A 14900-nucleotide genomic window follows, 5' to 3' on the forward strand; every position below is an offset into this window, starting at 1 on the left:
ACCTCACACCCACTGCGAAAGGGGCTTGGGGAGGGTCGGGTGAGGAGGGGAGAGTGCTGAGTGCAGAGTAGTGAGTGCAGAGTAGTGAGTGCAGAGTAGTGAGTGCAGAGTAGTGAATGCAGAGTAGTGAGTAGTGAGGGCTGAGTGCAGAGTAGTGAGTGCAGAGTAGTGAGTGCAGAGTAGTGAGTAGTGAGTGCAGAGTAGTGAGTGCAGAGTAGTGAGTGCAGAGTAGTGAGTGCAGAGTGGTGAGTGCAGAGTGGTGAGTGCAGAGTGGTGAGTGCAGAGTAGTGAGTGCAGAGTAGTGAGTAGTGAGTGCTGAGTAGTGAGTGCAGAGTAGTGAGTAGTGAGTGCTGAGTGCAGAGTGCTGAGTGCAGAGTAGTGAGTAGTGAGTGCAGAGTAGTGAGTAGTGAGTGCAGAGTAGTGAGTGCAGAGTAGTGAGTGCAGAGTAGTGAGTGCAGAGTAGTGAGTGCAGAGTAGTGAGTGCAGAGTAGTGAGTAGTGAGTGCAGAGTAGTGAGTAGTGAGTAGTGAGTGCTGAGTGCAGAGTGCTGAGTGCAGAGTAGTGAGTGCAGAGTAGTGAGGAGTGAGTGCTGAGTGCAGAGTAGTTAGTGCAGAGTAGTGAGTAGTGAGTGCAGAGTAGTGAGTAGTGAGTGTGCAGAGTAGTGAGTGCAGAGAGAGTGTACAGAGTGAGTGTGCAGAGCAGTGAGTGCAGAGTGAGTGTGCAGAGCAGTGAGTGCAGAGTGAGTGTGCAGAGCATTGTGTGCTGTTGAGTGCAGAGTGCTGTGTATTGGCAATGTTAATGACAATGCCATTTATTTTTGATTTAAAGAAAGAAAATGTCATGAGCAATGCCAATAGCTCTACCTTTAATGATGCCGAGACCATTGCATTGCAAATGCTTGTTGACTAGTTGGAGCTAGCTCAGCAGCAGTCCCCGCCTTTCATGCATGAGGTTGAGAGTTCGAGTATGCAAGACGTCCAAGCATGTCAGGCTGACCCGGTGCCTCCCGTGCATTACATGCTTTCTAGATCATATAATGGATCAAGTGCTCGATTTCTGAATTGTAGGAATTGTGGGTCCATTTACATGTTTTGTTTACTTGCTCCAGGCCATAAGTCCTAAAAAATAGAAGTGTGGTACCAACTAAGTTGGGCAGTATACAAGTGACATGATGTGTGGCATCATACAGCCCATGACTTCACAGGAAGTGATATCATAAGTGATCAGATCTTCAGACCTCACACATGTTGAGCAGGTCTATCAAAAGCACATGTAAGCGCATTAGGAGATTTTGCGTTGAGTTTTTGCCAAAAAAGTGACGCAACCCAGACACAAAATCTAGGCCTCAACTTATACATAAAAAAAAACTCTGCAGCAAATAAATTGGCAACAAGAAGAAATGTGGTTGTAAATCTGTTCTGTTCAATTGGTTGCAAAGTCTGGATATTAAATTATCTTTTGGGGTTAACACCTGCAGCAGAGGTCTTTGTGTGCCTAGTAAATCCCAGGGAATAATAATAATGAAAAAACTCTGGAAGTTAACCACTTCGGCGCTGCTGAATGATGCTCCTGCTATTGCGAGATCAGCGTTTTTCATGATAAAATAGGACAGGGGATTGTTATGCCTTCTGCAAAGTGTGTGAATCAGGTTACAAAGGCACTTGGCTAGTGTCCTTCCATTTCTGGTACTTTGCTGCAGTTTCAATACATTCTTAGGGTTTCTAATTGCTCAAATGGCGGTAATTTCTGATATTTATCTGTTTCCCTAGACTTCATTGCTTGATTTTGTTCAGGAGAAAATGTCAGTCCTAGTCAGTGAATGTCACTCATATTTACACTGAATTTATGAAAATGTCACACATAAGCAATCTGAAATCTTGGCAGCTATGTACCCTGCAGCAGTGCTTCAGAACTGCTGGGGATATTTTATTGTCCCTTTTAGACCATTGGGTTTCGGAAAAGAGGATAGTTTTTTTAATGAATTTCCTTGCCTTTGTCCACTCACAAAGTGTCACTTAAATTGTCACACTTAATTTGCTGCATTACTTTGTAGTAAAGCGCTCAAGCAGCAAAGCAGTACTTCCTGTATGGGTCATATTGGTGTTATCAATATATTTTCAATGTTAAAAAGGGTGATAGAAATGACTGGTTTTTAAAATGGACGGGTCGAGGAGGTAGCTGTGCCCCGGCAGGGGTGCATACATGGGTGCTAGAAAACCCCAGGGAGAAATGGGGCTCCCTCTCACGAGGTGCAAATTGGAGCTGTGCTTCTGTAGAGCCGCAAACACTTTAAACTTGCCAGTTTCACAGTGGAATACCTTGCTAAATCAGTTTACATTGATTTAAGGCTGAAAAGGAATGATTATGAGTAAAATAAAGTGCCGCTATAATGCCGCTAAATTTCCATTTTTGTGCCGCTAAATTTCCATTTTTGTGCCGCTAAATTCGCACATCTATGCCGCAATATCCTGGGGGGTCTGGTAAGAGTCTAGCTACCACCGGGCACGGGGGACGTCCCGGCTGAGGGGGCTTGGCAGGCACCCTGTGTGCTCATTCCAGCGTGAAGAAGGAAGACAGACCCTCCGTCGCCACCACTGTCCGCAACCACTGCTCCAGATACTGCACCATATCTGACCTCTCCACTTTTTCAGGTAGACCCACCATGCAAGTGTTGTTTCGCCTATTGTGGCTTTCGGCATCCTCCGCACGCTTCTCCAGCACTTGAATACGATCCAGCGCATCCACCATCTTGCTCTCCAATACCTTTCGGGCCGGCGTTACCTCCTGTAATGTCACTTCCACTTGCTTCACTCTGTCTACCAGCTTGGAGTGGTCTGCCCTCAACAGTCCTAGCCCCGTCGCTACTTGCTCAATGTCTTGCTGTAGGGCTGTACGTGAATCCGCGATCGCCGCTAATATACGATCAAACTGTTTTTGCAACTGCGGGTCCTGGGCATCCTCTGCTCCCTCCAATTCAACCTGGGACTGCTGCTCGCCCTCCGGCTGCTGGACTGCCCTGCCCTACTTTCCTCTTGGCTTCCCCATGATCAGCTGCTCTTAACAGTAGCAGGGTGTTAGTGCGCTCGCCGCTGTCCTCCCGGCTCCCAGAATATCACCACTTCTCGCTTTTGCCTCACAAGTGCCCGGGTGCTATGCCTGCCAGTGAGGACAACCCCCAGTCACCTCAATATTTCAACGTGTGGCTCGCCCGCTTCGATCCACAACTTGAGGGCACTCAGCGTCTCTCAAATCCGGGTCTCCCCCCTCCTCAATCCTCAAGTGCAAGCCCCTGCTCTGCCGTGCTGCCCACAGCCCCGCTCAGTACGTGTTTTTCTCCCGGTGCCAGACGTAGTCCACTTCTCACCAGCATATGCTCCTCCGGTCAATAAGCGCCGACAGGGGTGCTTCTTCTCCTCCAGCACATTAGTTGCGTGTGCATGGTCGACTATTGTCCTGCCCGCCGGTCCTTCCTCAAAGGGCAACAGTGTGAGCCCCCCTCTGCTATTTGCCGCGTGCCGCCTTCTAGTGTGTCCCGGGTCACTGGGGCTCCCCCTCCAGCCGGTGTCCATTTGGCAACTGGGGCCCTTCTTATGTGGACCTTCAAGCAACCGCTCCACATCCGCGCTTAGCCGGGTATATGTTGCCTCTCATCTAACTAGTTTGTTTGCGCTACTCACCCGTGAGGGTCTCAAGGTGCTGAGGGAGGGGCGGGGGGGCCGGTGCTGCTACTGCTCGGAGAGCCAGGTCTTGAGGAGCCTTCTGAAGGTGAGCAGGTCTTGGGTCTGCCGTAGATGGGTGGGGAGGGTGTTTCAGGTCTTGGCGGCGTGTAAAGAGAAGGATCTGCCACCGGAGGTCGTTTGTTGGATACGCGGGACTGCTGCGTGGGCGAAGCTGGCGGAGCGGAGCTGGCGGGCGAGGGTGTGGAAGTTGAGTCTGTTGTTCAGGTAGGCTGGTCCGGTGTTGTGGATTGCTTTGTGTGCGTGGGTGAGGAGTTTGAAGGTGATCCTTTTGTTGACGGGGAGCCAATGCAGGTCTCTTAGGTGGGAGGAGATGTGGCTGCGGCGGGGGATATTGAGGATCAGTCGGGCTGAGGCGTTCTGGATGCGTTGTAGTCGTTGCAGGTGTTTGGCTGAGATTCCTGCGTAGATTGCGTTGCCGTAGTCCAGCCTGCTGCTGACGAGGGCCTGGGTGACTGTTCTTCTTGTCTCAGTCGGGATCCACTCGTAGATCCTGCGGAGCATGTAGAGGGTGTTGTAGCAGGAGGAGGAGATGGCGTTGACTTGCTTCGACATGGAGAGGGAGGAGTCGAGGATGAATCCTAGGTTGCGTGCATGGTCCGTAGGTGTCGGAGCTGCTCATAGTGCGGTCGGCCACCAGGAGTCGTCCCAGGCAGTGGGGGCTGGGCCTAGGATGAGGACCTCCGTCTTGTCCGAGTTCAGTTTCAGACGGCTGCTCCTCATCCACTCGGCGACGGCCTACATTCCCTCGTGGAGGTTAGTTTTGGTGGTGTGCTGGTCCTTGGTGAGGCAGAGGATGAGTTGGGTGTCGTCAGCATAGGAGATGATGTTAAGGTCGTGTTGGCGGGCCACTTGTGCGAGGGGGGCCATGTAGACATTGAACAGGGTTGGGCTGAGGGACGAGCCCTGGGGTACGCCGCAGATGATGTCGGTGGCTTTGGAGCGGAAGGGCGGGAGACGGACTCTCTGGGTTCTGCCGGAGAGGAAGGATGTGGTCCAGTCGAGGGCCTTCTTCTGGATTCTGGCTTCTTGGGGGTGTGTTCTTTGCTGTGGCAGACCGTGTCAAAGGCGGCTGATAGGTTTAGGAGGATGAGGGCTGAGGTTTCGCCGTTGTCTAGCTGGCGCCTGATGTCGTCTGTGGCGGCGATAAGGGCAGTCTCAGTGCTGTGGTTGCGTGGGAATCCGGACTGGAATGGGTCTAGGATGCTGTTGTCCTCGAGGTGGCGGGTCAGCTGCATGTTGTCGATTTTTTCGATGACCTTTGCCGGGAAGGGGAGAGGGAGATGGGTCGGAGGTTCTTGAGGTCATTGGGGTCCGCCTTGGGTTTCTTGAGGAGGGCGTTGATTTCGGTATGCTTTCAGCTTTGTTGCAGTGTCAAAGGAGATGTTGATGATCTTTCGCAGTTGGGGTGTGATGGTTGCTTCAGCTTTGTTGAAAATGTGGTGTGGGCAGGGATCTGAAGGGGATCCTGAGTGGATGGAGTTCATGACCTTGCGTGTCTCTTCGTCGTTGACGGGGGTCCAGGAGGTCAGCTTGTTGGTGCAGGTGGCATTCGTGGGGTGGTCTGTTGTGGTCGGGGGGTGAGGAGTTGAAGCTGTTGTGGATGTCGATGATCTTGCGATGGAAAAAGGTGGCCAGTGAGTCGCACAGATCCTGAGAGAGCGGGATGTCGTTTTTTGTTGGGGTTGGAGAGTTCCTTTACTATGTTGAAAAGTTCTTTGCTGTTGTGTGCATTGTTATCCAGTCGGGTTTTGAATGACGATCTTTTGGCTGTTCTGATGAGATGGTGATGTCTACGGGTGGCCTTCCTGTGGGCTGCGTGGCTGTCTGGTGTGCGGTTGTGGAGCCATTTCTTCTTCAGCTTTCGGCAGATCTGAAGTTCTTCGTTGAACCAGGTGGCTTTCTTGCTGGGGTGGTTTGTGGGGGGTTTCTCGATTGGGGCGAGGGTGTTGGCGCAGTCGTCAATCCACTGACTGTAGTTTCGGGCGGCGGCGTCTGTGTCAGTGAGGGCAAGGTTCTGGGTGAGAGCGGAGGTCAGTTGGTCTTCGCGCGTGGTTGGTTTCTTGAAGGTGAAGTAGAGGCATCAGTGATCAGTCCAGTGTAGTTTGGTGGTGTAGTTGAAGGCGACGTGGGTGCTTGTGGTGAAGATGGGGTCTAGCGTGTGTCCGGCGGCGTGGTGGGTTTGGTGACGAGTTGTCGGAGGCCGAGGTTGGCGAGATTGTCGATCAGGGCGCTGGAGTTGGCATTATTGTTGTTCTCGCTGTGGAAGTTAAAGTCCCCGAGGAGTATGTAGTCCGTGGAGGTGAGTGTGTGGGGTTGCTGGTGAGGTCTGCGACGGAGTCGCTGAAGAGGGCCCTGGGTCCAGGGGGTCTGTAGATGAGTGTTCCTTTGAGGGTGGTGTTGGGGGTCCATGTGGATCCGGAATTGAAGGTGTTCGGCAGAGTTGAGGGAGTCATCTGCGAGGGTATGGACCTGGAGGGTGGACTTGTGGACGATGGCTACTCCTCCTCCCATCCTGTTGGTGCGGTCTCTGCGGGAGACCTTGTAGCTGTCCAGGATGGCTATGGTGATGTCAGGTGCCGAGGGGTCGTTCCACCAGGTCTCGGTCAGGAAGGCGACGTCTGGGGCGGTGGTGTCGAGCAGGTCCCACAGCTCGACGGCGGGTTTGCATGCAGAGCGGGTATGGAGGAGTATGCAGCGGAGGTGGTTGGGTCCATTATTTGGGGTTTTGGTAGATCTGTCGCATGTGAAGTTGCAGGCGTAGCAGGAGAACGGTCCGTGGGTGCGTTTCGGGGGGGGCTGGAAGCAACGTGGGTCTCGGCCGGTGTTGAGAGCGAGGAGATTGTTGGCGTCGTAACGGAGTCTAGCGTTGTGATGTGTGCGAAGTCCAGGGGTTCTGGCGCTGGACGGGTGCAGACGGGCTTGCCTTTTGGTGCGCCTTCGGTGCGCCCACTATGCGCGTCCGCTGCGCGTCCAGGCAGTGGTCGCCATTAGAGGCGAGGAGGGAGGGAGGAGCAGCTGGGAGGCGAAAGCGGGCAGCGAGGGGGCGTGGCCTCAAGAGGGGGCGGCGAGGGGGCGTGGCCTCAAGAGGAGGCGGTGGGAAAAACCAAGGGATACAGAAGGGAAAAAACAGGGGGAGGGGGAGGTGGCGAGCTGGCGCAAAAGCGGGAATTAACAATGATAGAATACAGAAGTCAAGAGAAAATACAGTGGCAGAAAATACAAAAGTAAAGAGCAAAACACAATACAGCTCAATCAGACAGTCAACTTAGCGATGCGGCAAAAAGCAGAGGCAGCGCTCACAGCAGCCACGAACTCGCACTGGGGGGCAGCGGCGAGGCGTCAGCAGGTGGAGCTGAGTGGCGGTGGGGGAGGCGACCGGGCCTGCAAGCAGGTGAGGAGTCACCCCCACCGTCCGGCTGCAGTCACCTTTTGAGGCGGGGAGGGAGGAGCAGCTGGGAGGTAGGAGCGGGGAGGCGAGGGGGAGTGGCCTCAGGAGGAGGCGGAGGGAGAAACCAAGGGATACAGAAGGGAAAAAACAGGGGGAGGGGGGTGGCGAGCTGGCGCAAAAGCGGGAATTAACAATGGTAGAATGCAGAAGTCAAGAGAAAATACAGTGGTAGAAAATACAAAAGTAAAGAGCAAAACACAATACAGCTCAATCAGACAGTCAACTTAGCGATGCGGCAGAAGGCAGAGGCAGCGGTCACAGCGTCCGCAAACTCGCGCTGGGGGGGCAGCAGCGAGACGTCAGCAGGTGGAGCTGGGTGGCGGTGGGGGAGGCGACCGGGCCTGTAAGCAGGTCAGGAGTTTTTCGTGGTCTACAAGCGGCAGGCCACTTGAGGTGGGCAATATACTATCTTAATTCTGTGACTAGCCCTGGTAGTGCAGTCCTCAAAGACCCAGCTGCTTAGTGCTGCGTTAATACAAAACCTGGAGCTGTTTTGCTCTAAACATGTGATAGTGCAAATAAACAGTTAGACATTATATTATACTAGTTTTGCCCATATTCAAAGAAAGAATGTTTTGATTTATGACAAGTTGTGGTCATTTACGTACTGAGCCCTTTCAAAAGATAAAACAATTCCTTCTTTGAATTGATATTTTTAAAGATTTGTTGTATAAATCTGTCGCTGCAAATGGACTAGCTGCTACCTTTATTATTTTAACAATATATAGACGCAGAATAGAATGCAAACAAGTCTCGTGGATTTTACAAGAGTAATTATGCTTGTGTGGTGATCTTCACCACCTGTGTTGCTGGGCGCCCGGAAGAAAAACAATTAACAAATCATCCGCACTCCTTGGGGTAACCGAGCGACTCCGACACGGTATTGATGGCGGTGAGACCTTTGCGCTTATTCTTCTTGATTTAAGCGCTGCTTTCGATACCGTGTCCCATTCCATCCTATTAGATTCTCTCTGTTCCCTTGGTGTTGTTGGACCAGCGCTTGCCTGAGTGGCCTCATTTCTTAATGAGCGCACCTTTCAGGTTTTCTCAAACAAAGCTGAATCTGCGATTCATTCCTCTGCCTACGGCGTCCCTCAAGGGTCTATATTGAGCCCTTTGTTGTTCAATATTTACATCAGACCACTTGCTTCTATCGTAGAGGACGCCGGTCTGTCTATATACTCATATGCAGACGACACGCAGATTGTGTTATCTTTGTCTAGCAGCAGAGTTCAGGACACCTCTGCCCTTAAAATCGGCCTTTCTCGTGTTGCAGCTTGGATGCAAACGCATCTGTTAAAGCTCAACGGAGATAAGACCGAGGTGATCATACTAGGCAAACAAAAAGATCTGTGGGGTTCAAGACACTGGCCCAGTGATATGGGTCCACTGCCTACCCCTGTGCCTGTTGCTCGTAACCTCGGTGTCCTGATCGACGACAAACTCTCGATGAGGCAGCAGGCAACTAAGGTCGCTGCAATCTGTTTTAACACTCTTCGTTGGTTGCAGAAGATCATATGGATGTTGCCTGAGTCCACTCGTAGAACTGTCGTGCAGGCCCTTGTGATGTCTCGTATCGACTACGGCAATGTGCTTTATCTAGGAGCAGATAAAGCCACAATCAATAAACTCCAGGTTGTACAGAACTCAGCTGCTCGCCTGCTGCGCAATGTTCCACGGAGAACGTCTGCAATGCAAGCTCTACGCGACCTTCATTGGTTAAAAATCTCGGATCGTGTTGCCTTCAAAACTTTGTGCCTCCTATTCAAGATTCGTCAAGGTTCTGCTCCTATCTACTTGCATAATCTTGCCCAGCCATATCAGCCTGGCCGCCTTCTGAGGTCGTCCAACAGTGGCAATCTTGTGATTCCTAGAATCCGACTGGCAAAAATGGGAGGCCGTTCATTTGCATATCTGGGACCCAAGATGTGGAATGCTCTCCCGTTGGCGCTAAAAACAGAAACGAGCCTTCTTGCTTTCCGCAAAAAACTGAAAACTCTTCTGTTCTAAACAATTTTCGGTCTTGTGTCTTCCCTCTTTGCAGTTGCTTATTTTCCTCTCTAGTCTGTCCCTGGGCCGGGAAACCCATTGCGGGTAGCTGTGCGCAATACAAGTTCAATAAAATAAAATAAATAAAAATCCTGCCTCAGCCACACTACCCAACTCCCCACCACCACACTTCCGGTTCTGGCAATCAATTATTAACATGCTGCAGAGCATCAGTTTGGACTCCAGTCTGCTATCTTTCCCACGTGGGCCCAGGCCCAGCCGACTTGAGCTTCCCAAAAAAGAATGAGATAGGCCCCATTTCTTGATCCCTTCTCAGCTGCATATCTATACTACTATTATAAAGAGAGAACTTGCACCTTTTGGCCAGGTAAACTCGGGAACCACAGCGCCAATCTACACACCTGATACATCTATGAAAATGTCAGGGTGTGTAGATGGACATAGGCTATATAAATTTTTTTTAAAACGACATTTAAAAAATTACGTTTGTAAACAAAGTAGTCCCCTGAAAGTAGCGCCGGCCGGGACCTAGCGCTGGCCACGACGTGACGTACGTGATGACGACAAGGAGGAGGGCGGTGCAGTAATGCCTCGATTTCAGTCTCTCAGGGCCGTGTCTCTCTTCTATGTCTACGGCTCTGCAGCGAGCTGTGGGCGGGCCTCGGAGCTGTCACTTTTCTACACACTAAAGATGGCGACAACGGGGGAGCCGAGTGCCGGGCTGGAGAGCCTGAGCGACGAGTGCGGTGGAGCGGAGGGTCTGCGCTTGAGTGCACTGCCCGGAGAGTTGCTGGAACGCATCCTCTGCTCCCCAGGACTTACTGCCGCTGACATCTGCCGCGCAGCTCGGAGCTGCCGAAGGTTGCGGAATCTTTGCGGGGCCCGAGGAAAGGTGTGGAGGCAGCAGTTTCGGAGGAGGTACTGGGGCGCAAAGGGTTTAGGATTAGAACAATTCGGGGGGTGCGAGTGAGTCTGGGCGGGAGGGGGGCACGAGTGAGTCTGGGCGGGAGGGGGGCGCGAGTGAGTCGGGGCAGAAGGGAGTCGGTGCGGGAGGGCGTCGGGGCGGGAGCGGGTGTACTGCCCACAGCCCCTTTCTGCCCCAGGCAACGCTGGGGCGGGCTGCTAGTATTAAATTAAAGAGAGAGTCAGCACAACAGTATGACTCTCAGCTGACTCGACACACCGCAGTCGACTACAGAACCGGGCATTTATTTTTAGGGCACACATAGGTCACAGCCAGGCCTGCCTGTATTATTTCAAAAACACTAGACTAGTTTAAGCTTTATGTTCAACTTTTTAACCAACCCTAAATTAATTACATTTTGACGAGCTGAGCCTTTACCGGCGATCACACCAGCCGCACGGCGCAGCCAGCCTGTCAACAGAGCTAGTACAGGGCGACTCTGCTGAAGTGAGGCAGGCGTTCGGGTCGGAGCTGCAAAAAAGTGAAGTTCTATTGTTGGACCTGCAGTGGGCACCACAGTGGGCAGCAGGTCAGCAACCGGTCTGAAATAATTAATTGAAATTTCATAAATCTTAAATAATTAAATGAGATCTCATCATTTCATTGAATCTTCTGTCCTACAATGTTACACTGGCCCTTGTTTTACCGAGCCACCGGGAAGGTGGACCCGAGTGGGAAGCTGGTAATGAGAAAGCAGCAAAATACTATGTAATATTTGTTATGCATAGAAAACCACCACCCTGAGCACGAAACGTGACAAGCTGTGTTCGCATAAAAACTGCGTGAAATACTTCTTTTATAGACTAAGCCTGTGTCGTTTGATTTGTGATTAAAGCGCTCAAGTCATGCCCACTTCCTGCAAATGCAGCATGCGTACGCTCGTGCTAAAGTAACACAGACTTGTTACTTAAGTAAGTGCCAGCAGCACCTCTGCAACCTGGCAGAAAGTAAAGTGCAAAACAGTAACTAAACTGTCTTGAACTTAACGTCTTATCTCGGTCTTCTTTACAGTCTCCTCTCGTCCGGCGGCGGTGAGCCACACACGGGGTCACGGACGCACAGCCGTGACATAACATGATGACCCAGACCATGATGACCACCAGTCACTCTGGCAGACTCACTGCAGCGCCCGCGATGCCTCTGATGCAGCGTGGGGCCGGGCCATGATCATGCTGAGAGTCACTCAGTAAGTTGCGGTCGATGATGTCCCAACGCCGTTGGGAGTGGGTATCATTTATTAATTATGCGCAGCAAGCAGCAAGCTGCCTAGGTGAGGCAGAGGTGCTTGATTCGACTGACGAGTATCCCCCGCCGCTTCTCTGGCGACCTCACTTCCTCCTGCAATGCAGGAGGGGCCGCGTGAGGTCACATTTGGATCTTAATCCCCCCGCGCCCACACTCAGCCAGTAGCAACTGACTGTTACTGTACTGGTGAGGGCAGGCCCCCGGGTTTCAAATCCGCAGTGGTCTGGTGTCAGTCAGTGACTTAGACAGCTGTGAAGAGCCGCGGGCGCCGGCCAGGGACCCGGGAATATTTAATTAGTGCAACCAGACTGGCAGCAGGTGGCTGAGGCCGCAAATTGTAATATTGTAGCAGCACTTACTCTCACTCAGCCACAGCTGAGGAGAATTGAATCCTTAACTGTTTATTGACTGACACGGAGCCAGCTGAGTTGCTGGCAGCAGTGTCGGCGTGCTAGCACCGCATAGCCAGTTTCAATGTCTTTAAAAATGGCAATGTGGACGGGTGCCTAGGTCCGTTGCCTCCATAGCCCCGAGGCACATAGCGGCGATTTCAACACAGCGAAACGAGTTCGATCCAGTAACTGAAGACAGCCCAGAGCATCGGAATACGTGGGCACAAGAGGAGCCCACGAGAGGCCCCCATCTGCAAGCGATAACAGAATACCGGCCAATCTCCTCTCCCGATGTTCGGGGAGATGCAGCTCCATAAGATGGCGATCGGGCAAGACGAAAGGCAGAGGAGGTGAGTGCCGATAGAGGGACTGCGAGCGGCCCACCACCCACGAGACCCTGCCAGCACCCGCCCAGCGCTATAACCACACACCAAGCCCGGCAAGGTCCGCAGAGAACGGACGGGGGCAAAAGAAAGTGCTGGCCACCGCGACTGAGTAGCAGCTACAAGGCGAAAGCGAAAGTTAACACAGAGTGCCGCCATCTTACCTGAGACGGCCGCACCCTTTCAGCTCCGCTCCCCCGACCATAAAGCGACGACCTAGCAGGGGGCTGGCATAGGTAGCTGCTCCCCGGGAAACCTCCAAATCAAAGGAACCCTCCAAAAGACCACTGCGATCTACAAACGAAACGGAAGAAGGAAACCGAAAGCACCACTGGGAGCGGCCATCTTGCGGTCCCATACCTCCCCCTCCAAGCGAGAGCAGCACAGGCCTTAACCCATTAATAACAGGGGGCCCCCCAACAAAAGGCGAGCAAGCACGACCTCAACCACCCGCAACTGGCCTGGCGCAGCTGTAGCCCAGCAACTTCCGATGAGAGCACAAAGACGTAGCGCTAAAAGGAGCTTGAGAAGAAAAGAAGCGAGCAGCTCCGAGTGCGGGGAGACACAAGGCAGAGGACCAACGAGTTGACACAACAAGGTCACCAAGCTCAGACCCTAGACGCACCACACCGGCTACGCTATGCCGAGGGGAGAGGAAGCCACAACACTGCATGACACCAGAACTGACGGTCAGCAGAAACATAAGGAACGGAGACCAGACACGAGGTGGATAAAAGGAAGCAAGTTAGCCACGGCGTATCAGCAGGCACAAGAAGGGGTGCCACAACTGAGGAGCTGGCAGGGGCAAAGGCAAAGACCAGGACAAGGTGCATCAGAGAACCCAGCAGATATAGAGCTCACCACACAATCCCAACACCAAGAGGTGAACCAACTAAGGCCCTATCCTCACTCCAAAAGGAGGCAGACTAGGCAGCTTCCAATCCAGAAGACGCCTCGACACTATGGCAGGACAGAAGGGGAAACCCCTCAATGACACCAAGAAACACAGGAAAGACACACCTGAATCACCTTTGAAGCAAAGAAACGAAACCACCCGAGACATGATCCTAAAGAGGGTGAATGAAGGCAACGAAGTGGCCAAATTAACAAAAGTAGCAATTAACAACATGCAGCTAGAACTAGCAGCAATAAGAGCCAACCTGCATAACACAAACAGCAGGATAGAAGCAGCTGAAAAGCGCATTAGTGACATTGAGTACGTAGCCCTACAAAGCAACAAATCGCTCGCAGCGATCACCAAGACCTCAAGAGTCTTCCAAAAACAGCTGGCACAGCAGGACGATCGAGCAAGAAGAGGAAATATCCGCATCCTGGGGATCCCTAACATTCAACGACCCGAACGACCTAAGAAGATACATCCAAGGCCCACCAGCAGAGGACATGGAGGCCCAGAATCTAGGAGCGGCAAAAAGAAGCGCATCCCCGGACAATGCGGAGAAGTCTGAGTGAAAGTTAAAAGAAAGGGTCTACCAGACTCAGGAAAGCAACAAACAGAACTACCCCTTAACTGACCTACGTCATACTATCTACCTCTTGATGCTACTACGCTACATATGTACGTAGACAACCAATCTACCTCACAACAGATCTACCTCATACCTTGCCTGACGCTAGACGCGGCGATGACCTCGTGCCACGGGAACCTGGGCGAACACCTCAAAGAGGACTGATAAAGTCTTATATATATCCTTTATGTTATACCAAGTTACTTACAGGGCGAGAATATACAGAACTCGGGAAGAACTCATCACCGAGCCTCAGTGGGGGGGGGGGGGGGGGGGGGGAACTTTGCTGTTGCACACCCACTTAGCAAGCAGCGGGGGTGGGGGAGGTGGGGGAGGTGGGGGAGGTGGGGGAGGTGTGGGAGGGGGGACACCGGGTACAGCTATATGAGCTTCCTATATCTATTTATCTATTCTTCACTTTCCTTCTCTTCATGATCTCCACTCTACTCAGGGACGAACACAAACGACCACTAAACAGCTCGGATAGGGCACGAAGCTACAAAGGCGAGGGCACAGTAAGACCAACTAGAGCACAGGGCCTTGCGACAACACAAATCAACACACACAAAGAAACCTTAACCAAGAGCGACACACAGCACACAAAATGACACACACCCAGCACGGCCAGCTCCTAGCTAACATTAAAGTTGTCTCCTTCAACGTTAAGGGACTCAACCACCCCGTTAAAAGAAGGAAAGTTATAGAGTACCTAGCCAAGAGACAAAACTGTCTGCCGACAACGCAAAGCGACTTAAAGCAAATTGGATAGACCAATCAATCTGCTCACCGGCATTTCACAAAAAGAGAGGGGTTATCACACTGATAAACAATAAGGCCAAACTAACACTGCAGAACTCCTACTCCGATGAAGAAGGGAGAGTCCTAATAACTAGCCTGATCAGGGGGGAGGAGACAATACACATTGCAAACATTTACGGTCCAAACACAGAAGACAGGGCATTCTGGACCAAGGTTGAGGACAAACCTCCTGCCTGGCTGCGGTCGTCAAGCAATGAGGCCTGACGATGGTCTCATATGCTGATGACACGCAGCTGGCGGTCACGTTGAGTGGGGACTCTGATGTGGAGGCTCTCAGGTTCCGTGACGGTGTACGGGCAGTGGCCAATTGGATGAACTCCAACTGTCTCCAGTTGAATACCAAGAAGACAGAGGTCATGGTGGTCGGCAAGCAA

The sequence above is a fragment of the Lissotriton vulgaris genome, chromosome 2_1 (genome assembly GCF_964263255.1).
Source record: "Lissotriton vulgaris chromosome 2_1, aLisVul1.2, whole genome shotgun sequence".
Classification (NCBI taxonomy): domain Eukaryota; kingdom Metazoa; phylum Chordata; class Amphibia; order Caudata; family Salamandridae; genus Lissotriton; species Lissotriton vulgaris.